The sequence below is a fragment of the Cyrtonyx montezumae genome, unplaced genomic scaffold (genome assembly GCF_038088225.1).
Source record: "Cyrtonyx montezumae isolate F1298 unplaced genomic scaffold, pur_monq_1.0 scaffold_3, whole genome shotgun sequence".
Lineage (NCBI taxonomy): Eukaryota > Metazoa > Chordata > Aves > Galliformes > Odontophoridae > Cyrtonyx > Cyrtonyx montezumae.
In genome coordinates this window covers 104,611,784-104,638,357 of record NW_027072034.1, presented here as the reverse complement: position 1 = coordinate 104,638,357, position 26,574 = coordinate 104,611,784, and the positions used below count along the sequence as shown (strand labels likewise).

At 38.9% G+C, this 26,574-nt stretch overlaps 1 protein-coding gene across 1 annotated transcript in view; it reads right to left on the bottom strand.

Moving 5' to 3' along the window:
• Positions 1 to 25,698, bottom strand: part of CHRM2 (cholinergic receptor muscarinic 2) — a 96,952-nt gene extending 71,254 nt beyond the window's left edge. Inside the window, exon 1 of the mRNA XM_065742705.1 lies at positions 25,378 to 25,698. The gene's annotated coding sequence lies outside the window, so the exon portion shown is untranslated. The remainder of the gene's footprint in view (positions 1 to 25,377) is intronic.
• Positions 25,699 to 26,574: the final 876 nt, after the last annotated feature.

Here is a 26,574-nt window from a genome sequence, read left to right as displayed (position 1 = left end):
CAAATACAGAATTTGGCACATGCTCTTAATAAACTTCACACAGTGATTACCCAGCCCTTCAATTTCTCAAGATCTCTCTGCAAGACCTCTCTACCCTCAAGAGAGTCAACAGGTCCTCTCAGTTCAGTGTCACCTACAAGCTTAGTATACCTCTAAGTACCGTTTCCAAGTTGTTTATGAATACATTGGAGATAACTTCCCTTAAAATGAGTCCTGCAGAATCAGACTAGTGACTAGCTGCCAGTGGTGTAACGCCATTCAATATAACCATTTGAACCTGATCCATCAGCCAGTTTTTCACTCATTGTATAATTTTTTTTTCCCTAGCTGTATACTAGATATTTTGTCCAGAAGGATTTTGTAAGAAATGATATTGAAAGCTTTGATGAAATAGAAAAGGATTACTTCAGCTGACTTTTTTCAGACAACTAGTTGAGTTACCTTGTGGTGAAAGGAAATTTCCTTAAACAGGACTTTCCCTTCATGAACCCTTGTTGGTTGTGACCAATTACCGCGTTGTCTTTCAGGTATTTTTTAATAACTCCCAAAATGATCTCCATAATTTTACCTAGTGCTGAATAAAGACTGACAGACGTGGGAAACAAAGTAAAATTCTCCTAAGCTTTAATGAATCTTCCTTAGTAACACTTGAATAAAATCTATACATATATAAAGTGAGAAGAGAAAATGAGAAAGTAATAATAGTGAGCTAAGAGTTAGTGAGTTATTTCTTTTTTACTTTTGCTTTACAGAAAGCAAAGGCTAAAATAGATAAAAGCTGAAAAATTGTAACTATGTTTTTAATTTTCAAAGCATCTAGAGTCTTGAGAACTCCTCCTTCTATACCTCTACAGCTGGAAGATGTTTCTGCTCACTCCAGGAGGCAATGACCAGGGAGGAACCATACTGTCAGTTCACTCTGACAGTTCTGTCATGGCAAAGTCTGAGTAGGCAAGTCATTGTTTTAAGATAACAGTGGCACTCACAGAGGCATCATCAGATAGTTCTAACACATAAGGGCAGCCCAGGGAGCCTGAAAATAGCCTGGACTCAAAAGCTCTACTAAGGCAATGGCAATGTGCTGCAAATAGAGCAGACACACATATGCTCTCATTTCTTTTCTACTGCTCCAAGGCGACCTTTGAAGTCTCTCTGTATAATTTAGTGTCCACAGAAGAGTTGCAACTGCAGCCACCACTGGTAGAATGTTCTTTGGAGGTATAAGGGTGTTGAATCAGGCAAGAAATATTGATTATGTGGAATCTGATGTCCCTGGGATAATTACTGTTGCAGGTAGAGGACAATGCGATAAAGACAGATCACTTCTACATTCTTACATTCATAAACTTGTAAAAGAAATACAAATAAAATCTCCGTAGATCTATAAAGACTGTCACAACAGCACAACATCTGATGTACAAGAATTAGCTGTGCCATGGAGGTTAACAGCATCAGTGTGTTGGAGACTTGACTCTTTGCCAGAACCTAACTCTGAAAGTAATGCAAGATCATGGCATATGTAATGGACATAGTATAATATACAAAGGTAATGCATCTTTGCTGGGAACTGAAATAAACATACTACAGAGATATACGTTTCCTGGAGTAGCAGGACCTGTAAAACTGAAACCTGGAATGGTTGTACATAAAAGAGCCAGGAAATGAACTTTGTATTTTTCTTTCAAGAAAATGTATTAAAAGTAAATTAAAAATCAAGACTCAGAACCACAAACCAAATCCCAGCTACCTTTCTCAGTTTTAGAACTGCAAACCAAAGTCAGTTACATCACTTACGTCTCCTCATATGACATTCATAGCTTACAAAGGATCAGAGGACAGAATCGTCACACTTTTTTCCCCCCATCTTATTCGCTCTGCAAAATTGTTGCAGCTGAACTGGCATCCCCAGGGAACAAGAAATGAGGTAGGAAAGTGAAAATACAGTATGGGGAGGAAAAAGTAGCAAAATCCATGTTTGTGAGTATAAAACAAAGTCCCTGAAAAATGAAAGAAGGATGGAAAAGAAAAAGAAAGTTGTATTGTAGAAGGTAACTTGAGCATGTTATTCAAACTCAGAATGATATAAGCAGGAATCAATACAAGTTAGTGCTCACGGAGAACAGGAAAACAGTGTAATAAAGTTATGACTCCAAAACTCTGGAACCCCACCCCATCAAGTCCTATCTGGTTAGATATTCCGAACCCAGAAATCTCAAATTTTGAAAAAAGCTATTCCACGATGCCATTGCTTGGTAGGCAAAACTGACACAGGCCATCACAAACATCCTTCACAAGTACTTACTTCTTGTGTTGATATTAAAAGAAAGTTGATCAACTTTTCAACAGTGAAAAAAAGGAACAAGGGTTACTGACAAACACATATAACCATCTTTCCCAACCATATAAACTGCCCTATGGAAGACTGGAAAAAATATTTATGTTCAAAGTTAAACATGCAGTTTTCAAGTTCAGGAAGTATAGTTTTAGCAAGTCTTTTCTATAACAGATTGAGCTTACCCATATTAGACTATTCACACCAGCGTGCACACGAAAGGAAATTACCTATTGCATAGGAAATTATATCCCAAACGTAAATTGATCCAGACAAAATGAGTGCTTTACTCATCAACATATTAGGGTTTTGGATCATAATCTTATTCTTTAATGGCCTATATCACAGTACTAATGAACACATTTTTTTAAAAAATTACCATTTCTAATAAAAGACATATGACCTTATTATCTTCTGTTTTTCCTCTACTCATTTGATCTTTCATTGTCTTTGTTGTCTACACATACAGCTTCTAAGCTTTTGAGCAGACAGCAATTTCTCAAAATGATATTAATAACAGTGTTATTTTTAAAATGTTAAGAATGTAGAGAAATTAAAATCAAACATCTGTAGTGAGAAGGCAAAGAATGATAGAATGCATTGCTTTCAATTCCTAATATATATATATTTTTAAATCAAGGCAGTTATTTTGTACTGCAATTCTTTAACTAACAGAAAGTGAACTATATTATTGAGAAGTCTTTAAAAATAAATTAAGGATTAGCATTTCTGTGCTTCTGTATTTTCATCATTTATTACTTTTTAATACAAATAAATAAGTAATTAGCTGTTTAACTTTTATCTTCCTCTTAAGTGTTGCCTAGTGTTTATATATAAAAAATTAATGCATCTGAAAGGAAATAAAGCCTCTCTGCTTTAAAATACCTTCTTTCATTAGAGGCAGCAATAATTCTATAATACAATAATTAGTAAATGCAGTGTATAAAGAAAGACTATAACGACTGAAAAAGGAGACAGACTGTTCACAAAGAACTGAATTTGAAGTGGGAATCTACTTCCACTGTAGCATTAGCGTAGAGTCTTCAAAATGAATCAGGGAGGTAAAACAGGGATAAAAATGAACTAAAGTGATAAAACAATTAAGCTGGAGACTCAACAATGATAAGCTTGTATTTTACTTTTTATTTCCATTGAGAGAGAGAGAGAACACGTCTCATACATTATGTACTAGAAGACTGATGATTTTTTTTGGCTGCCATTGATTGTTGCCATAAGCTCTGAGTTAGACAGATCCATTCAGAGCAACTACCCTGTCAATGCCATATTGTCCTGAATTAACACTGTATTGCTGCCTTAAAGCATCAAAATTAGATTGTTATTGTCTCACACAACCTTTTTTTTTAATATTTAATCAAAAAATTGCCTTCCAAGACTAGCTAAGGAGTAAAAATATTGTGGCTAATAGGCCAGAGGAAAAAACTTCAGCATCAGTGCAAGCCAGCAGAGCTCTCTTTACTGTAGTGCCATCACAGCAATATGTAACTAATCTAGCTTGTCTGTTCATTACCAATCTTTACAGTGAACTATTACTAAATACTAGTTGATTTTCTCATGTTTATGAATGCACAGTAAGATTAGGCACTTTCTGTGAGTTTCTTTGAAGTGTCATTTGCAGCCTTCCTCCACAGATGTGCATTGGGTCATCCCCTTGCCATTTGGAGGTAGTGACTGTTAATAAAAATAAGTACCATTTTGGAGTAAGCTGTCCAGTTTTGCAGTCCTCACTTAAAGTGCTTCAGCAAACTCCTGCAGGTCTCCTACTGACACTCATGGAACCTTTGTGAGACGGTGAAAACTGCCAGCAGGAGAAAAACAGCCGCTGTATTTCAAGCTAAGGATGTTGAAGCTGCTTTAAAGGCTGCAGCGACTTGAGAAGTATAATCAGAAGCATTTTATTCTTTTCAGAGCATAGGAAGAATAAGCTTTGACACTAATTCGTGAGCTATACTGCAAATGTTGTTACAGTTATCAGCAAAAGCAGCTTCTTACTAACACATACAAAGATACTGTGCTAGTTGTTCAGGCAGCAGGTCTAATAATTACAACGCCTACTAATACAATGATCAAACATTGTTTTATATGTAAGTATTAAGATGAAAAATATCTTTTCCTTGTTTAACCCCCAAAAGGCAGTATGGAGATCTGTTCTCTTACAAAATAAGGAATAAAGAGTAGGCATCCAAACAGCCAGCATCATTTTTTTTTATTAAAAAATTTTTGCTCCAGGTATTTTTTTACTGCACTCTTGAAATATGAAACTCACAACAGTATGCTGCTGAAATCTTTCAGTTATGAAAAAGTAATAAGAATATTAGGAAACTGCTGGGAAAACACTGCTTTTTTTAACTGCTATGTCAGTTGAAAGATAGTTTTTAAACATTCATAACTACAATGTTTGGACAACTCATATAATTTGTTATGTCAAAATCTGACAGAATAAAGAAACAGTTTACTCTGAGAACTCACTGTGTGGAAGACCCCACCAGAGATCATCCTCCTTTTTGAAGTACTTGAGTTTGTTCCCACCTCCACATGGGTCACTAAGAGCTCCTGCGCAGCCCTCAACCTTCAATTTGCTGATTTACAGTAAAGATATCACAACTATAAAATTATATTTTATTCAAAAAATGTGAAGATCTGTAAATGTTAAATGCAAGTACAGTGAATAGACTTATAAAATGGATAGGTGGTATTTATTTCAGATCAAGCTCTGCATCACTCAAGATCTGGAAAATAAAATCAGTCTGTGACAGGCAATAACCTGTTCTGATGACACAATGGCCCTCATAATGAAGCTACAATCACTCTTCTGGATGTCCCACAGTCATGTTTCTTTCTTTTCCCTCTTGAGGAGCTGACACTTCCAATCTATTCTAATTTTCCTCATTCAAGGCTTTGATTTATGCTGCTTTGGCTATTGTGCATCGCGTTAGCTAAGGATTTGAGGCAGAGAGTAACAGCACTGACATGAGGGTGAGTTACAAGAATAATATCAGAGATTAAACAATTCTGATAGGTAACAGTTTAGCCTGTGCAGCTCTGCAATTCTACACAACACTTCTCTTTCAGTCCTGACTGACATGAACTACTACTGTTACTAATGAATTGCTGCTATTATTACTAATAATAAACATTATTAATTATTAAATCTTCATCAACATTATGGTCCAATTTGGAGAGTATGGTGCTTTCTTATGTTCTCTCATACATAGAAATAAGTTTTTGTAATATCTACTTTGCAGTGTACCAAATTAAGAATAGACTTTACAAATGATGTATTGTAATTCTCCTAACTGTGACAGCTGAGGCATTCTTCTGTCAGTTTACAGGTCAGTAGCAGCCCGTGTGTATTCCATGCTCCTTTTGGTCATTTGATTATAAGTCTAAGATTTTTTTAAAACACATATCTTCATGAAGACAGAGACCATTGAAGCCCTTACCAATGAGTGTAGTGTTTATACATGCTGACATAAGGTATTTATATTTCTTACTTCAAAGGAAAATCATGAGATTTGTCCATTAATCAGCTGTATTGTCTTAAGTGGAAGAATACCTCTTTGAACCCTGACATGGTAATTTGCATAAGCCAGGCATATAGATACTGATACCAGCAGCAATTTTAATCACAGTGTGTGTAACAATCAGCATACGTGGAGGTGATACTTATTTCCACATGGCTGATCAATGCTTCTTTAAAAAGCATAACAGTTTAGTTCAGTAACTGCCAAAAAACTTCATCTGACAACAGGAGCATAACTGAGTAAGATATTCCCTGTACACATTTTCAAATCTACTGCCCTGAATTTTCAGCATACATGAATAAATGTTATCTTTGAGGGAAGTGTTATAAAATGTAGCTAGGATAGATCAGGGGGGCCTGGAGCACAAGTCTTATGAGGAGCGGCTGAGGGAGCTGGGATTGTTTAGTCTGGAGAAGAGGAGGCTCAGAGGAGACCTTATTGCACTCTACCACTTCCTGAAGGGGGGTTGTGGTGAGGAGGGGGTAGGCCTCTTCTCCCTGATAAGTAATGACAGGACAAGAGGGAATGGCCACAAGTTGCGCCAGGGAAGATTTAGATTAGACCTCAGGAAGCATTTCTTTTCTGAAAGAGTGGTCAGGCACTGGAATGGCCTGCCTAGGGAGGTGGTTGAGGCACCATCCCTAGCGCTGTTCAAGAAGCGTTTAGATGAGGTGCTAAAGGACTTAATTTAGTAGTTGGGTAGAGATAGTGATAGGAGGATGGTTGGACTAGATGATCTTATAGGTCCTTTCCAACCTTATGAACTTATGAACTTATGAACTTATCACAGAAAATTTATCAGCTTTTTTGCTCAGACTGGATTCTGCTTTGTTCTGTTGGTGTTTTGTATCAGAACTGGCGACCCACACTCACAGGACATAGCAATTGATTTGGCAAATGTTTCTGACATTTCTTCAATAGTATGTGCTATTCAATATGAATAAAAGAACAGTAGCATCTGGCCCACAACGAGCTGAGGAGGCAGAAGTGCACGTAAATAAATAGTATACTAAAACATCAGAAATTCCATGAGACTGTAGTCCCTTTCGTTCACACTGCAGGTCCAAAGCTTTCAAGAGAGCGATGGAGTAAACAGGTGCTTACATGAAGGGAGTCATGAGACAAAAACTAACATCCTAGGGAAGCAAGGCCTGTTTGGGGATCAGATATATTGCCTTATAATTGTATTTAGGGCTGGACTTCTGGAGAAGGTTGAACCCACTATCAGCGCAGAACAACTTCTATCCAGTGTGATAGCAGTCCCAGTGTAAACAATGAAAACACCTTTAATAGTTGTTTCTAGTACTGTCCACCATTGCTCAAGAAACAGACATGACCCAGACCTGCACCTGCCTTAATTGATTAATTCTTTAAAAAGAGAAGTGCATTATGTGAAATAACAGTTTCTCTAGCCTTAACTTTTGTAACACGCCAATACTACATACAGAGATAATTGAACCAATGATCCTATTCTAAGTCATCATCAAGGCAACACTGATATGGAGTGAAACATCAAAGGTTTGTAATAATTATCTGATTTAGGAAAAGGGACAATAAATACAGTCTCTGCTGAAGAGCATATTACTGTTTTTTTCCTTTGTCCATTCTGATATCTCTGATCTAATATCTGTTCTCTCTACTATGCCACACTTCTGCCTTTTCTAGCGCAAAAGGGACCAGTTTCCAGCAAGCTTTTCTGCCTGCCCCACCATCTAGAGCACCTTTAACTTTTGTTTATAAATACCAAATCATTAAATTAAAGGTGGGAAGATAGGTCATATGAATTAAGTACACACATACAAAAAACACTAAATTCTTAATACTGAGCAGAAAATACTTAACAGAATCTCTTGACCTTGACATGTGCATTCAATCTGAAAATCAATATACAATTAACAGATTGAATAACGCCAAATAGTACTGTAGCCAAGATAGTTTATGGCGGGTATAGTTAGAAAGATTACCATGATGGCCATGATGGAAAGAGACAATCAAAACAAAGGAAAATGCTCACCCACGTCCTAGGCTCATGGCAGGAAACTCCAAAGGAGCAACCTCCAGAAGGAAATTCCTCCTGTGGTGGTCAGCCCGTAAATGGGGTCTAGCAGTGGTGGAGCCAGACTTCACCTCTTCTGCTCACACAGGTGAGTTATCTTCACCTGTGCTCCTCCAGCTGACTTAGTGCTCACCTCAGGTGATCAATCAGTGGTTCAGGCCATGATTCAACATTTCCCATACAATCAGACAGCTATGTTTAGCACACTTGCAGATAGACAATTCAAAACACAGAGAAAAAAATATGCATTTGACTAATTATTGACAATTAACAGATTGTTTAGCATTGTTTTATACTTTTTTCTTTGTTTCAGTGATCTGAAAATGGAAGATACCATGACCTATTTGATGGGAGCAGTGACCAGTTATCACTCAGGTCTGAGGGAATAACTGTTCTCAGAAAAGCTTGTCTTCACAGAACTGTTTTGAACTTAAAAAAAATTCCTCCATCTTTCAGGTTATGGATCATTTACTGCTATTTTCACACATAGGAGACTACCAATTATGTTCCCATAAAAAATATTTATTTTGACATTATATTCCATCATAACAAACCTGAACCTAGTTGCTTGCAAACAATTTTTTTTCAACGCAGATCCAAAGAATCACAGATATGTAATGGTTGGAAAGGGCCTCTGGAGATCATCTAGTCCAAAGCAGGTCACCTACAGTAAGGTTGTGCAGGAAAGCTTGTGCTGTGCTCACAACAATCTATTGTCAGCACTTGGTATAAAAAGCAAGCCTGACATAGAGGTTGTCTCCGATTCTTAGTGCATCCAAACATGAAGGCAAAAAAGTGTCTTGCTAAGTTTCAGAAAGTGTAAACAGTTCACAGAAGATAGATTATTGTGGAGATAGTAAACGTTTTTATTTTTGCAAATTATCACCTTTACAAAGAAAAGCCACTGAATGATGGAGGGTGATGGAAGCTCAGGCTGGTGCCCAAATATGTGAAATCATGGACTGTAAAGTCACTGAAAAAAGGGTTGTGACGTCAGTGAGAGATGACCGTGATCTCAGTAACCTTTGCTGTATAAATTTGGACACTGGCAAAGTTCAGTGGAGTAGTGCCTGGACTCCAGTCAATCGTATCTGCAAGACTTGGACCACTGAGTGAGGACTTAGTTGGATTGTGCTATTAGACTGCTGGCAGCAGATCTCAGCACCCATCCCACAGCATCGCCAGCATTTCCATGGCCATGCCTGGTGCAGCTGGGCCGGGCAGGGTGTGAAGAGGTGCATGGTGCAGTCCTTGGAATGGTTGGAATGAAGCAAAACATTACCTCTGAGTGTGACTTGGATTTTCAGGTGATCTCATAAACCATTGACTCAAAGATCTAAACAACAGATTACACCATTTGTCTGGGTTGTATCTTTTCAAAGAATAATGAGAAGTTCATGCTAAAAGGAAAAGGTGAATAAAGAGGGAGCAGTAAGAAAGAAAGAAACCTGAAGAATATTCTGTTTTCAGGTTAATTCCGAATGGAGATGAAAATTTTAATAAAAGAAAGAAATCTTAAGATAGACACTTTCTTCTCTCTTCTCCCTACCCTGCTCTCACTGTCTCAAATCAGGTTACTTGTTTTCAGAAAAAAATAAAAAATAAAAAGGAAAAGAAAAAGAAAAAAAAAAGTATTGGTCTCTTCAGTTAAAGACAGAATTATTAGATTTTTTAAAATAAAAATGCAAAGGTGCAGTAATATCGACAAAATATATTCTTGAAGAAATGCTTTGAAAATAATGATTTGATTTTCAGATTATTTCTCCAATTAAACCCTTCATTCCTCACTGTGTGTCAGATACCATAATGAACCATATATAAATAATAGTGAGATCAATTGAATGACATGATCTTCTCTAGCTTTGAGAATGTGAGACTTCTTAGGGACTTTTTTATTTTTTCCTTATATGGCTGTAGGTAGCAATTGCAAAAATAAGTACAATATATATATATATAGTTGTAGTTGTTTGTCATGGTTTTGTCTGAGATAAAGTTAATGTTTCTTATAAAGGCTTGTATGATGCTGTGGTGATTGATGCTTTGGATTTTTGATGAAAATACGGGTGATAACATATAAATAAATGAAATATTTCAGGGCAGTGCTTACACAGTGACAAGCAAAAAAACACCAAACTTGTATAAAGAAGGAGGAAAGGAGGGTGTTTGGAGTGACCTGGCTTTCCTGAAAGTTAATGAATATCTGGCTGACAATGGAAAGCAGCAAATGAATCCATTATGATTTGCTTGCATGCAGAGCTTTTTATTTAGCAAATAAACTATATCAACCCGAGTGCTCTCCCACTTTTACATAATTCTTTTCCCTGTCCACCTGAAGAGAGTGAGCAAGTGACTGTGAGGTCCCTGGGGTTAAATCATAGTAGTATTATACAAGAAGTCAGATATTCAAGAGCTGAGCTTGCACCCACCATCATGTAGGACTTCAGGACTGAAACTAAAACTGGGATTGCATGTACATCATTTTCTATAGGAATGCGAACAACTATGTTATCATGTAAATTTTCTTAGAATGTGCTCATTTAAGTAAATGCAAGCTTTGGTTTTCCTCACTGTGCAATTCACCTTGGAGTGCAAGCTCTCAGCAATTCTTCCTTTCTCCTCCACTATAAAGGAAAATCAGTGCAGTTCCCACTGTCTAGCTAAACAGCTCTACCCAACAAGGGACTGGTAGACAGGCTGGGAGCATGTTAACAACAGCACTGGAAGGAAACCTTGGGCAGTGGACCCGGGTAAACCTCACAAGGTTCAACAAATCCAAGTGCAAGATCTTGCTTCTGGATCGAGGCAACATCCACTTCCAGTACAAGATGGAGGATGAAAAAATTGAGCACAGCCCTGCTGAAAAACACCTGGGGGTATTGGTGGGGGTACTGGTGGATGGCAAGCTGGACATGAACCAGCAACTTGCCCTTGCAGCCCAGAAAGTCGACTATATCCTGGGCTGCATCAAAAAAAGAGTGGCCAGCACTGTGAGGGAAGTGATACTGCACCTCTACTCTGCGCTGGTGAGGCTTCACGTGGAGTACTGTGTCTAGATGTGAAGTCTGCAGTACAGGAGAGACATAAACCTGTTAGAGTGCATCCAGAGGATGGCCTCAAAAATGTCCCAAGGGACGGAACACCTTCCCTGCAAGGATAGGCTGAAAGAACTGGGGCATTCAGTCTGGAGAAAAGAAGGCTGAGAGGTGACCTGATAGTGGCCTTTCTGTATCTGAAGAGGAGCTACAAGAAAGAAGGGGACAGACTCTACAGCAGGGTGTGTTGTGACTGAACAGGAAGAAATGGCTTCAAGCTTAAACAGAGGAGATTTAGGTTAGTTATAAGGAAAAAATCTTTTATAGTGATGATGGTGAAGTGCTAAAACAGGTTGCCCAGAGATATGGTTGATGAACTGTACCTGGAGACTTTCAAAGTGAGGCTGGATCAGACCATGAGCAACCTGATCTGTCTGTGGTAAATTGTAGGGGAGTTGGACTAGGTCACCTTTAAAAGTCCCTTCCAGCTCTAAGGATGCTATGATTATATGATCAGATCATACTGGAGCAACTGAGTTCAGATGGGTTCCTGATGAGAAGCTGTCTTAATACCTCTCTTCTCCCTCCTTTTGTGTCTCTCTCCTAAACACTCATCAAGACTCAGCTTGCTAGGTCATGCTATCAGAGGAAGTTGTTGCCAACTGACAAGGACTGAATTAGACTCCTGAGGCTGTACTTTAAGCACCCAGAGGGGTCCACTGCAGAGCAACAGGAGGTCTGCACTCAGGATGCAAATTAATCCTCTCAGATCATGGCAGGGAAGTTTGTGTTGAGCAAAAGATAACAGTCTTTAAATTGCTTTTGCCTGTATGAACGAGATGAAGCTATGTACTCTTTTAGTATCCACAATGCAGTGCAGAGTGGAATGTGCACACTCTGAATGTCTGCCCTACACATGCCTAATCACTGCAGCAGAGTAGAATGGGTTAAACTAGGATGCAGAAAAGAGTTGGCATGACGACTGCAGAAGTCTTCTATGTGGCCTGTGCAGTAACTAATCATTACATAGTAAAGGATAATAATTATTTCTTAATGCTGCACTGCAGGAACTAGCTTCATAGAAGAGAGCAGTAGATTGAAAGGATGAGATGCTTGCAAGTGCAACAAAAAATGAATAAACTGGTGCAATTCCTACCACAGAAGTCCCAGTGGACCTTCAAAATAAGAAAAATGATTCCCCTTCAGTTAATTATTATCTGTTTTCTGTCTGTGTGCTCAGATACAAAAATTTCTTCCTTCCGGGATGTTGTGCTTTTATTTTTTTCTTGGATTCTGAAGCAGTAAGATGCAATACACTGAACACTGACAATGAGCTCTTTTTGTGAAATAAACATAATTCTTTAACAAAAACAAGCCAACAACAATAATAGCAAAACCAGGAGATTACTTCTGCATTTTCCTCTGTTTTCTTTCCTGTGTTAACATTGTCATAGGGTTAGTAAGCAATCCCTACGACAGCCAAATTTTCTCTCGAAGGAAAAGGATGAAGAAGTTTTTGTGGTTGTTCTTATCTACCTTAAGTGATATGCAACCAGGAATTTTTAGTACTCCCTCATGTCAAACTTAACAAAGCATCAAAAACATAGCAGAAAATTCAGGAAATGCATTTCTCTTTTGCTGTTATGCTGTAGGAATCTGTTTTCCTATCAACTTTAGCACAGAATCTCTACATCTTCAGCTGATATAGTTTGCTAAACTGCAGAGAAACTTGGCCACCATAGGAAGGCAAGTTCTCCTTTCCTTTTTCCCTTTTGTCTCCTTTCTTTCATTTTTCCCCCATTTATTTCTCTTCCCAATTTTCATATTTGAGATAAGGAAGGCCATCATCAATGGACTCCAAAAATAAATCTGAAAAAAAAAAACCAAAAAAAAAAAACTATCTCAACATTGCTTGTGCAAACTAGTTGTACTGTGAAGGAATTTATCATGTGCCTACCTGTATTGTATATTGGTTTACATAATTGATTTGATTTATAAACTTATCAACAAGCATGTTGAGGAAATCATCAAACTGAAATGGGTCAGGAAAAGTAAAAATATCAGATCGGGTGATAGATTATGGAAACAGATAACTCTTAGAGAGGAGTTTTAAATAGTTTTAAATTACTGGAAACAGTGTTTTCTCCATCTAGGCCTGGAAAAAGAAGGATGTATATTCCCAGGCCTGGCTTCTTTCCTTTATCTTTATTTTTTATTATTTTATTTTTGTGAAATGATTTGAAGAATGACAATGAAATATTTGTCCAGACCTAAAAAGTTGCCCACAAGTTTCTAAAACTTACAAAAACTTCCTCCAGAACAAAATGCATTGCTAATTTGTGTGGTGTGGGCATGGTTGTTCTTTGCCTTCAGTGTTTTTCAGTCATCTCTATGTATATAAAACAGCTCTGAAGCGTAGCCCTAGCAGAGCTACAGTATTTTATAGTCCTGTGGGCAGCAAGGAAATAAATTCAGTTCCAGAATGGAACCAAGCCCACGCTTTTCTTAAGAGATTTATTTTGTTTTGCTTGTTAAAGATTTTGGCTTAAAGTTAAAAATATTGTACCTAAACTTGGGTTTCTAAAGCTATAGCCAAACTCACACAGTAACAGCTAGATTTTTAAGCTAGTAAAGCACACAGAAATATTTTTTATGGTTGTTCAATGACAAATGTGGGGGCCTAAGCTATTATGAGCTTGGAAATCTAATCATAACCCTGCTGTTGTGTGGGTTTCTTAATAAAGAGAAATCTTGGCTTCTCTTCCCATTTCAAAGCTGTTCAGCTCACCTTTAATTTCATGCCTTTAAATTGGCACTTAGCGGCAGTATGGAGCAATCCCATATTGGTGAAAGAGCAATGTTTTCATTCCCACAGGACCATGACCATAGTTACAAAACTCTAACCTAAAATGTTTTGCAATGAAGCCCTGACCCATTATTTTTAGATATAAAAGATAGTAATAAAGGAGAGTTCATCTTCAGAAGTACCTCCTTCATTGTAGCCCTAATTTTCTGTTCTGTGATCTTTGTGGGTTTTTTTGTGGACTCACTCATTAAAAAATGTTGATACAGCACACGAAATGATGCAGGGTTTTGAGAAGGCTTATTTTGGATCTTTTAAGTGAAAATTAACAGGAAGAAATAATTTCTCTTTTGGCATTTGAGAGGTATTACCTCTTCTCTAATGAAGTAAAAAACTATATACATTCAACTGCTGAAGGAGACGTTCTCCTATTATGTTTGAGAGGATGGAAAAGTCTCTGTGCTTATCACTTCCTTTACAATTTTTGGTGTGTGAAAGCTGTTGGTTCCAGATTACTTACTGGAAACAGAAAAGTGATTGAGAAGAGAGATTAACAGAGCTGTAATACATTTTGCCTTTGCTAACCCACTGTTTCCCTATAAAGGCAATGTGTGTAAAGGGAACACAAAGACATCAAGCTTCAAGAATTGAGTCTGCAAGAAATTGATCACAGTCTGTTGTATCAGAGTTACAGACAGCATGGTAGGAAAGCACATTCTGTAGCTAGCATTCAGAACTGCCTGGTAACCACATGCACATTAAAATTCTCCAATTGTTACAATGGACAAATAAAAAAAGTCTTTGAATTAATTTGTAAGAGGTATTTCTAGGGATCCAGGGGTTAATTATACTAATCTTTAATGTGTCTTGTGTTTGTTTTGATAAGGGCCTAGCCAAGAAAGGCAATACATTTCTAGTGAGCAGCACAAGTAAAACAGTTGGAGAATTGTCTGATGGAGACATCTACCCTGAAAACTTCAAGTGATTCTTTGAATGCAAGAGCAGCTGTCACTAGCCATCTTTCTCACTGTCCTCTCTCAAAAGTAGCCAGCAGAAAAGAGCTGGAGAAAGGAAAAGGTGCACAGTGGAACCACTACAGCATGCTGTTACAGTGTTGAAACAGTTGGTGATCCTGTGGGTTTATTTTCATCACAAAGCTGTTGAAAATGTAGATGGGTGTATTTTAGGATTCTGTTCAGTTTTATCATTTATTTACTCATTTAGTTTTTTGAAATCTGTAAAATAATATAGGACAAAGAATACTACAGCTCAACCACGCTGCTTTTTAAACTCACAGCTGTTAAGATCCACCTGAGAACTTTCGGTCTTGTATTGTGAAAGAGCTTAAGTAGACTTTTATCCATCTTCTCCATTTATTTCACAAATGGTTAGACCTATATTTGTTCCTCATCAGTCACGTTATTTCAAGGACGACAAGTCCTAGTCTATTGAACATCTCTTTAAGTCTAGTAATTCTAATCATGTTTACCGCCTTCCTGTGTATCTTACCAAGTTCCTCTGTACCCCTGAGACAGTATCATAGGCAGAATATTTTATGTACTCCCTCCAGATGGAGGCTGCAGAGAAATGTTCTATGAACACTCAGGTTCATGGAACTATAACAGCAAGAACCCCCAGGTGTGAGTGAAAAGGATCTTGTTATCCACAGAAGAGAAATATTAGATCTGTGTTATAAGCTTATGATTTTTATAAGTGATGAGAAGAAACCAACTGTTTGAAAGAGGTGATATCATTACACTGTTTCTATGGATGCTCAGATTTGGGAAAGTTCATCAATGTATGCTGTTACATAACTGCTACCAAACTAAACAAATCTGAAGAAGGGCAGACAAAACGTGGAAGAATGCAGATGTTATTTCATACAATTCCCATCTGAGAATCTCAGGCACAGGAGGTTGCTGGTTTTGTCCATGGCCACATCAGTAATCTGCAGTGAAGCTAAGAATTCAGCATCATCACTATTGCCCAAAAGATGCAACAAATAAATTGTTCCTCCTCTCTTTTGTTATGCATCATTCACACTCCCCACTATAATTGTAGAAGAGTTTATAAAGAAAATAATGTGGACTATTTATTGTCAAGTTTGATATTCAGAAGAAGACAGATATTTTGCATTTCCTTCTGCTCCAAAGAAAGTAATATATAGTCTCCATGATAAAGAATGATAGAAAGTTAAAAGCTTTCTTCAGTCAAAAAGGCCAAATGGTTTTCTTCATCTTTGTTCATTTTGCTTTCCTGCTTCTAAGTTTGTATGTGTGTGTATAATATGAGGAATTTTTATTTTTTCACTTCACTGAATTGCATTGCAAAATGAATAATAACACTGAGATATTCCTTGCAGGGAACTGTTTCTGATGTCAAAATCTTTCAGTGAAGATCTCTACATTTACTCCCAGTGGATAAGATTGTGAAAATGGCTTGCAGACATCAAACAGACATTTTTAATGAGAATTTAGCAGTGAGCCCTTCATATGTTCTCTCCTTCTAGTGACAGCTAAGTGCACTGGCTATCATAAATGTCAAAAGCAGAAGGGTAACTAGTGTTACCATTCTTATTCTCTGCTTTTCTTTATATTTAAGAGCCTTTTTATGTTTGGCTAAAGGAAGAAACTTTAGAACCAGTGTGCCCCGTTCATATCTTCACTGATAGAGCTCAAGGTCAAGTATGAAGAGTTGTGGCATTGCCAAGTTAAATATAGCACTTTGTTTGGTGATGGTCTCTCTTCACGTCACTCATGTTCTGACAGCTTTCATCAGCTGAGAATTTGCTGTTAGAAAAGTGAAATTAGTGTGGGTGAAAGATTCCAGCAACAGATCAAGAGACCACTTTTCCGTTTAGTCTCAGCATGGAAAAGCAAATAGCAGGGAAGACATCTCACTGCTAGTTCTCCTCTCCTAAAATCTAGTATTCCCTTGCCACTGAAATTTGGAAATAAAACTCTCCTACTTGAACGACAGGTTAGAAAGCTGACATTACTTTAATGCAGTGCTGGGTACATAGGAAATCACTCCCTCCCAGCAAGTAAACATGCAATTGAAAGCATGCAGATTTTGTGCATTTTAACATATGAATGAATATTCATACTGTTTCTATGAAGTACTTTCCTATCCCTAGGATTGCTATACATATTGAAATTTTGTAGTACGCATGTGCTGCATTAATCTGGGGTTCTAGGAAGAGGTCTTTGGTTGTTGTAACCAGGCAAAAGTTCATATGTTACATAAGCCAGGTCCTATACAGAGTCTATTTACAAAACATATGACTGTTAAAAACTAAGTTTTTTTATTGAAATTTTGATTTTATTATGACACTTATTATCAGCCCTTGCAGGGTAGAGTTTACCTCCAACTCAAAGTTGGTGGAGTGTTTAAACTCTGCTTTTTTTGCTCCAAACGTCCTTACCTACAAACAAAAACTGTCCTAAGTCTCTGCTGAGGCATTTGAATTAATTGTTGTCAGCCTTGAATTTATGGACAGGTATCATCTCTATCATTCATACTGAACAATTTCAAAGCTTGGTGAGGATCACATTGTCCATATGCTTACTCCAAACCAAGATCAAGTTAAAGAGTTAATGCTCCAGTTCTGTGGAGTGCTGAATTTTTGGGTACCTGATTCTTATAAGAGAAGAAGAGCTACATACTCCAGAGGACTTTCCTGTTTACCACTCAGAGGGAAAGATAAAATTGCACGCAAGACCCAGGACTGCTTTTTTTTGCTGCTTGTCTGCAGCGTATGCTCCCCAGCCATCTCGGCTTCAGCTTTATATTAAGGCCTTCAATTTTGGACTCTCTCTTCCTCACTTTATTTGATTTATTAGCTCCAATTGCAATTATATTGTATTATATTGTGCTATCTTGCATTCCGATATCTTATTTAGTAAATTAGCTTTCTTCCTCAGATTGTTCCCACTATTTTGTTTTTAGGCCAATATTTTTCTCCTTTCCCTATTTCCCCCTTCCGCTTTCCCAGGGGGTGGGCCCATGGGTTCCCCACCCTATTAGTCACAGAACCAGGATGAATCAGCCCCATAAACCATTGACATACAGTCAATATTATATTGACTATATATATATATATATATATATATATATATATATATATATATATATATATAATATTGACTATATATATATATTGATTATATATATATATAATATAGACATACAGTCAGGCCACCAAATAGTAACGAACTAATTAATAGATTAAGAGTGACATTAAAACTGATAATAGTGAATGGCTTAATAAACAAAATAGAAAGAAAAGAAAAAGACGGAAGATGAGCAAGGAAAAGTAAAATCTATAGATTCAGATCAGCAGATATTAATAACCAGTTTCTGATTAAAGGAAGTCATGTAGAAAGCAAACTGAAAGACAAGAGAGGGGAAAAAATGTTTTTGTGAAATGTTTAGATCCAAGATGTTGTTTGAGCCAAGCAAAAAGCTTTACTTCAGTTCTGGCGGAGTCCTCAGCTAAAAGAGAGAGAAAAATTGTAATGAAAAATGAATAAAATATCATCTGTAAGTGAAGAGGTCTAAGGATGAATTGACAGGAGTTGGTGGAGGGGGAACACTGCAGGACATTTCTGAAGGATCTTAAATTCACTGAGTTTGGGAGAGAGCCAGTGGGGATCTATTGGACATTCAGGAGGTAATGAGAAAAAATAATGGTCAAAAGAACATGACAGAATTTCTAAATGATCTGTTGGGATAAGCTTCCACATGAACAATGCAATACAAATGTGCACACTGGACCTATTTTTTTTTCAAGACAAGAATGGACGTGAGCTGTCAGGATGTGAAATGTTGAAAAGGGAACAAACTGATAAACTAAACAGTAGCATGCCACAAGGTTCTCATGGTTATATATGTAAAGGTTTGGAAGGCATTTGAAAATGGAGTGGATGAACTGATAGCAAAAATACGCAAGCTGTCGCTGAAGTAAGATATGCTACAGAAGGACTGAAGTGTAACAATTAATGTACCTATCTTTAGGACAAGAGATCATGGGTATTATATAATGAAAAGTCTTATTTCAATTCCAGATAGATTTACTAAAGCTAATGAAAACTGGAATTACCTACGGGAGGTGAAAATACCAGTTTATTTTCAATGAAATATTGTATCTCCTATATATTATTTGAAACATCAAGTGAACAGACCAAGAAACAAACACAATAGATACATATATGTGAATATGTATCTTCTTAAGTTACTTGAGAAATTTCCTTAGAAAAAATTAAGTCATTGTAAAATTAGTAGTATATTATTATAACTTAGGAACTGGAATCTCGGAGAGAAAACGGAGACTACGTACAAATTGTAATTTTACACTCCAAAAGATTACAGAAGCTGGGCTGTCCATGACTTTATACCCAATATATCATTTTTACTGAAATTGCTGATGTTAGAAAAAGTAAGGACTGAAGCATTTCAGAGTATACCAATTATGCTGGGTGAGCTTGCACATTCTGATAGCAAATGGAAGTGTTAGCTTATTCAGAACAAACATGGATAGAGTAAAACAATAAGAAACTTTCTGATTGCGTAAGGAAGGATCTTGATGTAACTGCAAACAACTCACTAACAAAATCTCTTTAATCATGACAGTAGTCAAAAAAGTCAAAAAGTAAAAAAAATATATATATACAAATGGAATAAAAAATGCCAGTATGAAAACTATATGAGTGTATGGTTCTTTTCTGGAATATAGTGCCCATGTTACCTAATCCATCACAAAAATAGATGAAAGCACTGGTAGTTTTAGGCCATGCAAAGTGACTGGGAAGCTTGGAATTTTCTAAATGAGTGAAGTAAAGAGCTAGAAGGTTCCTGGTTGAGAAAACTAACGGCAATGAACTGAGTTCTCCTATTGGCATTTTCACATTGTATTACAGAGAGGTAATGATAACACTGAATGACAACTAATTAAAATAGATCAAATTTATTTGGAGTGTGATTTTCCCAAGAAAGTGTGTAATTAACCTACTGAACTCACTCCTGCATGCTATCACTGAAGTAGCAAGCTTACTAAGACTCAAAACTGCATTAGCTATGTATCTGTCTGGCAAGAATATCCGCAGTTTGTCTAGAACTGTCTAGATTTCCATTTGATGGGGAATGTGTGTATCAGTTTTCACTGGGAAGGGGTTTCAGAGCAGCAAGGAACCACAAATCGGTAGGTATTAAGAAAGCATCTAACTTAAGGACAACAAATTTATCTAAGATGGGATTTTCCACACCTTCGTCTGAAACATGTGGTAAAGGACATTGATAGAGACTGGACAAGACAAAACAACTACCCGATCCAACAATGATTATGTTCTAATGCTCCTTAACTGAATGACTGCTGCCTTTTTGAACAGAACAAAAATGAGTAGTGATAGCAAATAACACAACTGCCATTAATTATTCATGCTATTGTTCATGAAACTTTCGAGATGTATGAGTATTTTCATGAATAAATCATTGGTTACCCACTTGTACAAAATGACCTCAGAAATCAGTGGAATGAGCTTGTGGACATCATTCATGAACAAAATTGTGAATCATTTTCAATATATGACCTCTCTAGTTTCTAACTGACTAAATAGGAGATAGATTAGCAAAAAATAGACTTCAGTCTACTTAGTACTGCTATGCTAAGAGAAAATTTCTCAGGTAACAATGAAAATGCAACTGCTGACTGCAACAGAAACTTGTTTCTTATGGACAAATTGTGCTGTGTATTTTTTAATTCCAGCCTGGAATGGATTCTTAAAATGAAGGGTCTGATCTTCATAGTTTGCAGATCTCAACAAAAGAGATTTATAAGTTCAAACTACCTAAGAATCCCAACCCAGAAATTAGCAAGATAATTATCTTACATGACTACATTTATCTCCTTGGTTTCCAACACTAATTTTTGCAATAACTTTGAAGGGATCTCTCTCTCAAAACAAATTAACAAAGAGAAAAGTCCCATACCTGGCCACAGTTTATTCAGTGATTTCTAAGAGGGTGAGGAAAACCTTGGAAGATACTGGTTTACATAAATGTTCACCTCTCTGTGTTATGGCTTATGTTAGAGATCTATATTGTCAAGATTTTCAGAGGTGTTCGTTCCATCCAATTCCCAATGTCCATTATCTAATTTCATTTCCCTTTCAGCAGAGTCTGATGACTCAGAGCCATTCCATGAACAGCTGTCAAAACATAGGCATATTCTAATTACAACACTTACTATGTGTCCATGAGAGTTAAATCCTGAGCTCCATTGCACTAAAATAAAACAAAAGTAATTAAAGCTAAGTCAGTCACCTTTGATTTCCAAGAGTATAAATGTGATCAGAATCTAGCCCAAGCAGTCAATAGTGGAGTTAAGCAAGATGCTGAAATGCCCAGAATCCATGGAGCTACTTGTAAAAGGAAAACAGGCAGAAGGCTCTTAGCTAACTAGCTGGCCCAAAGTGATGGTACATTTCATTCCGTTATTGCCATTTTCTTAAAAATGAATATAAGAAGCACATGGACTACTGAAGTCCCACTGTGTATTTAAGTTTCAATGACAAGCATTCTTTAGGAAGGGCTTGATAGAAATGAGATAAAACTCACTTCACTCTGTCCCATCCTCTTGGGACTTAAAATTGTGTTATATGAGACATGTCTCTTTGAAACATCTGCTGATACATATCTTTCTGCACAGGGAATTGACAGTGTTAGATACAGGTAATGATATAGCTTTAAAGTTAAAATAATCAGCAGCTCCACAGCCTAAAAGCATTTAAGTGGAAACAAGCTCTGGGGCCATGGGAGAAGGATGCAGTCTTTTAATGCAATTTCAAGGATGCCCTCATCTTTTAATTCTGCATGTTTGTTTAGTGAGATGTAGAAATTCAGTGAGATAAGTGAATAAGCAATCCTCATTCTGTTTAGTTCAGAATGGGAATGTAACCTACTAGGCATAAGAGATTGGCATTCAGCTAGTGGGACAAGGACAGGTGAACAGAAAATTCCCAGCTTATCTTGGGCAGGTTGAACTCAGGAAATGCTGTGGAGATCCTGACAAAACTGAACACTGTCAAAATATAGAAACTGGTGAAGACAGAGGTGGAAGGTGCTAATTGTTTCATTTAGTGACAGCTTTTTTTGTAGTTCTCTGTGCTTGTTCCTCTGTGCAGCTTGGCTCCTAGAGAAGGGAATCCAGCCTCAGATTTAACAGGGCTTGAAATGCTACCATCCAGTGTAAGCATTTTTAAGGCTATAAGCATTTGTGAACAAGTTATCCCTGTCTTTCATACGAGCTGGATTTAAGTCCCTTCAGCTTTTTTAGACTGATTATTGTTACTCACTCATCCACCTATCCAGAGTCCATACAAGTTCAGGGCAGCACTTTTGCATGTGATTAATCCTTTTCCACATGTTCAAATTTCCAACCATTAACTGGAAGTTGCTGCAAGCTGTGAAGATCAAACTCAGAATAGTCCAAAATACGTGAATCAATGGTTCTGGCCCTAATTTCTTCCTATCAAATGCTTTATAATTTAATCCTCTTCGTGAAACCTTCGTGCTTGATAGAACCAGGGTCAGCTGAACCCCATTCTGCCTTTTTTTTTTTTTTATTTTATTTTTTAATTTTTATTTTTTTGCAGCTTTGGATTTAGAAGATGGGATAGAAGGCTGAAAATAGATACCGCGTGAAATGCCCTTGTTTTGTATCATTCCCTTTTCTCTGCCCTCTGTTATTTTTTTACCATGCTTCACATCCCCTGTGCCCGGGGATGCTCTCCTTTGCCTGCCTCTGGCACTAGAGGGCGCAGAAATCTGCGCGTTGAACTGGAAATTCAACTTGCCGTGGATTCCTACTTTCCTTTAAACTGCGCTCAACTTTCAAAGAGATTTTGATTTCAGAGGAAGGGAATCTGCTTCGTTATCGCTGGTTTGTGTGCATTTCCCATGTTGCACTGCTATGGAAACAGGACCAGAACATAACTCTTTTGCATGTAGGTCATGATATTACTGGAGCAGAGGAAGCCTGAGTGAATAGGTTAGTGGGTTATAGAAGCAAAATGGGGCAGAGTAATTATCTGTGATTATACTGACAGCAGTGGGGGGATCTAACAGTAGATCACCCCACAAGACTATTGAATTAGAGACCTGATTGATGGAAGATCCAAGCAACTGAGGGCCATGAAACACACAGACTCAGCCCAGAGGTGGAAAAAAACTAAATGACAGTTGTGCACAGGCAAAAACAAACAAACCAAGCTTTCATTCATAGATGCAGTTACTCAGCAATGACTGGTTTTCCCCTTCTGCAACTTGGCCTCCTTCTGAGGCAGTCATGGAACAGCAAAATGCCACCCCTTCCATCTCCTCAGGACACTCCTGACCATGGATGGTCCACATCTCCCCAAGCTCTGGCCAAGTTCAGAGTTGTAAGTGGCTCTGTGTTATTTCCTAAGAGCTTGGTTTTGGATGAGAAGATTGTGACCTTTTCTTTTTACTATTTCACTGTCCTTCCAAAACAACTGAAAAGGGACAAGCCCACCTTCCTATGTACTAAAACCTTTTCCCTCATAGACTACAATGCAGAAATCACTGAACACTTCAAGCTGGCACAAAGAAGGCAGCTCAGCAGGATTCAGGCTTGACAAGTTGGCAAACCTATGTTACGCCTTCTCACTCTCCAGATGCAAAAGCAAACAGAGCTGCTTTTGCAATCCAGAAGTCTAGCAAAAGAGAAGCTCAGCTAAAGTTATAATCAAAAAGAGCCTGAATGAGAGAGAGCAGACTCTGTGCAGCGTAACATGGTTTATATACGAGTCATTGAAAATGGCTGGTGTCATAAACTATGTAATTGAGGCTGGCATGTATTTAGACAGAGCTGAGATTGCAGGCAATGTAATACCATAAAAGCAGACAGAATGCCTACTCCTAATCTCCCCTGTTAACCTTCCTCATTGACAATCTCTTAAAAAAAAAACCTGCTAAAATTTTCTAACAAGCAAAGGTCGGCCCCTCTTTTTTATTTCCCTCACCCTTTTCTCTAATGCAAAATAACAATGTGCAAACACACTGATTAACACATAACTTGGGAGACGTACTTCTCCAGCTGAATTTTCAGCAAGAAGTACCCCCCTCCCCATCCTCCTGTTCCAGCTGAAGAAGAAAGAGATCGCCTAAAGGAACTTTAAGCACGTGAAGAAAAGATGGACAAAAAAAAAGAGCTTTTCTGGAGTGTGGGAAGAGTCCCCTGTGGATTCTCCACCGAAGGAGTGGAAGGATCACCCCGAGATGCCTGGAAAGGACCTATACCTCTGGCGGCTCTGCGGGATAGCGTCCCCACGGAAAGTGAAGGAGCGCTTGGGAGAAACTCATCAGTGGGGCAGGGCAGCAGCCCAGGGAAGCACTTTGGCCCTCCAGAGCCCCAGAAATGCCTGGACTTCGAGGGGTAGGGGGATGACGACGACCGAGACCACATTTCCCGGGCAGTCCGGGTGGCATTTTTATTTCTTCTGCCTGAGCAGCACCCTCTCGAGGCTGGCTCCTCCCGAGAGCAGGCACCCCGTGGCGGCAGCACGGAGCAGAGGGAACCCGGAGGAGCAGCCGGGACCGACTTAGCCTTCCCAGGAGATCGGTCGGGTCGTGGTAGCGGATAGCGCTGAGTCCGACCTTGGTGCATCCTCACTGCCTTCCCCGGTCCCACCGATGACCGGACCCCAGGGACACTGACCCATAGAAGCGAGGTCGGAACCAGGAAAACCCCCCCTCCTTCTCCTCCTCTGGCGGCACTCCACGTCCGCACTCCCCCTCCCAGAGACCTGAGGCCACGGAGATGGGCGCTGACCCGAAACAGGTGCACGGTCCCCAGGAGGGGTGCTGAGGGCGAGGAACCGCACTGATACGTAAGAATCCTCCTCCTCCTATTGCCCCCTGCAAGGGCAGGGATGCCCCAGCTCCGTTTCTGCCCTCCCCACTCCTAGGGCAGGCTCCGCTCCCAGCTCCCGAGGACATTTTGCAGAAACACTAGCAAACATGTCACAGTGAGATATGGGAAGAGTAGCTCGGGAGAAGTCCCTGTGTCGGAACGCAGCATTTACATTATTAAAAACAGACAAACAAACAAACAAAAACAAACAACTTGAGGAGTGCTCGGTAAATGTAAAGATTTCCCTAAATCAGGTTACCGCATCTCTCCTTCCTGGCTCTACCATTTAGCCTCGGTTCCGGGATGAGTATCACAGCGGTAACTCAGCAGAGGAAAGCTCTGCTGGGGCTTTGCCTTCTCTCCCTTCGCTCCTAGCCCGCACTGGTCATCACGATGGACCCTTTCAGCAAAAGTTTCCCCTTGTTTTGCTCTGCTCCTTCTATCAGGAGGCAAAACGTAAGCTCTTTTCTTGGACATTATTTTCTTGTCGGGAGCTTTCCTATGACAGCAGCATATGAAACTGTAGGTGCGGTGTGGAAGGGGAGGAGGGTGGAAGGCGAGAAAGAAAAGGGTGGGGGAAAAGGAGACTAAAATAAAGAGTGAAAGAACAAGAAAAAGGAAGGGGGAGAAAAAAAAAAAGAGAGAGAGAGGAAACGTCAATTAGAAAGCGAAGCTTTCCTACCTGTGATCCAATCACCAGAAGTTGCATCCCATCCCACGGCGAGCGGATCTCTGCGAGCGGCGGCTGCGGAGTGGCCCCGGCTCTGGCGGCAGAGACATGAGAGCTGCGAGCATCAGCGCCCGCAGGCAGCCGCTTTATCTTTCTCTTCCATATCTTCCAAGAGTAGGGGGGTTGGAGGGGGAGGGGAGGGGGGAAGACAGATTACTTGGTGCTATGTTAATGAGGGGAAAGAATAACAGTTGGGAAGCATTAAACGAGAGGTGGCATTGTCCGGGTTGATGGAGTTTTTGTCTCTCCCTCGCTCGCTCCCTCCCTTCCACATGCGCAGGCACACACACACCACACACACGCACAGCACTCTCACCGTGGCAGTGGCCCTTGGGAGTCTGCTTCAGCTCAGCCAAGTTCAGCTTTTAAATACGTATATATGTATGTACACACATATATACATAGAGCTATCACAGCCAGCTTAACGGTTTAAACAAAACTGGACAAATTAAAATAGCAGATACTGTGACTCGTAAGTGAGCTGATGATAATTCATATTTTCCCCAGCACTCCTAAGGAAATGAGGACAAGCTGCCACCTTCATGAGGGTTGCAGCTGGGAGGAGAATGGGGCGCTCAGGTGAGCATCTCACAGTGCTGGTGGCTGTGCGGCTGTGGGTCCCGCTGCTGCGTGCTCTGTGCGGGTGTGTGAGTGCCAAGTGGGCTTGATTAGCTGCAATGGGCAGGCAATTTCTGCAAAGAACGTTTACAATTTTCTTTCAATGTGACAGGATTAGTTGCTGTTGAAGGCTCTCCTCCAATAAGATCAGCACTGCTCTCTGATTTGGTGGCTTTGCTGAATAGAAATTACTGATTCTTGTTATCTCTCAACACACTCTCCCCTCTTCCTCATCAGACACTCCCCTCTTCCTCATCAGAAGTCTTTATCTACAATTTGCACATCTGATTTTTTTTGTGGTTACCTCTTCCCCATTTTTTTCAGCTCCCCACTTTATTTCTGGTTACTTTTTTCTTTTTTCTTTCTTTTTTTTTTTTTTCCCACAATTCTATGATAGCTCTTAAGTCCCAGTTGGTATATGGGAGGAGAAAGAGAGAAAAAGATCTGGGTTTTAGATTATTGCAGTCACCAGAGTCTCTGTGCACTGTGGGGAAAGTGTACTAAATCCAGTTTAGTTTCTTAAACTGATTA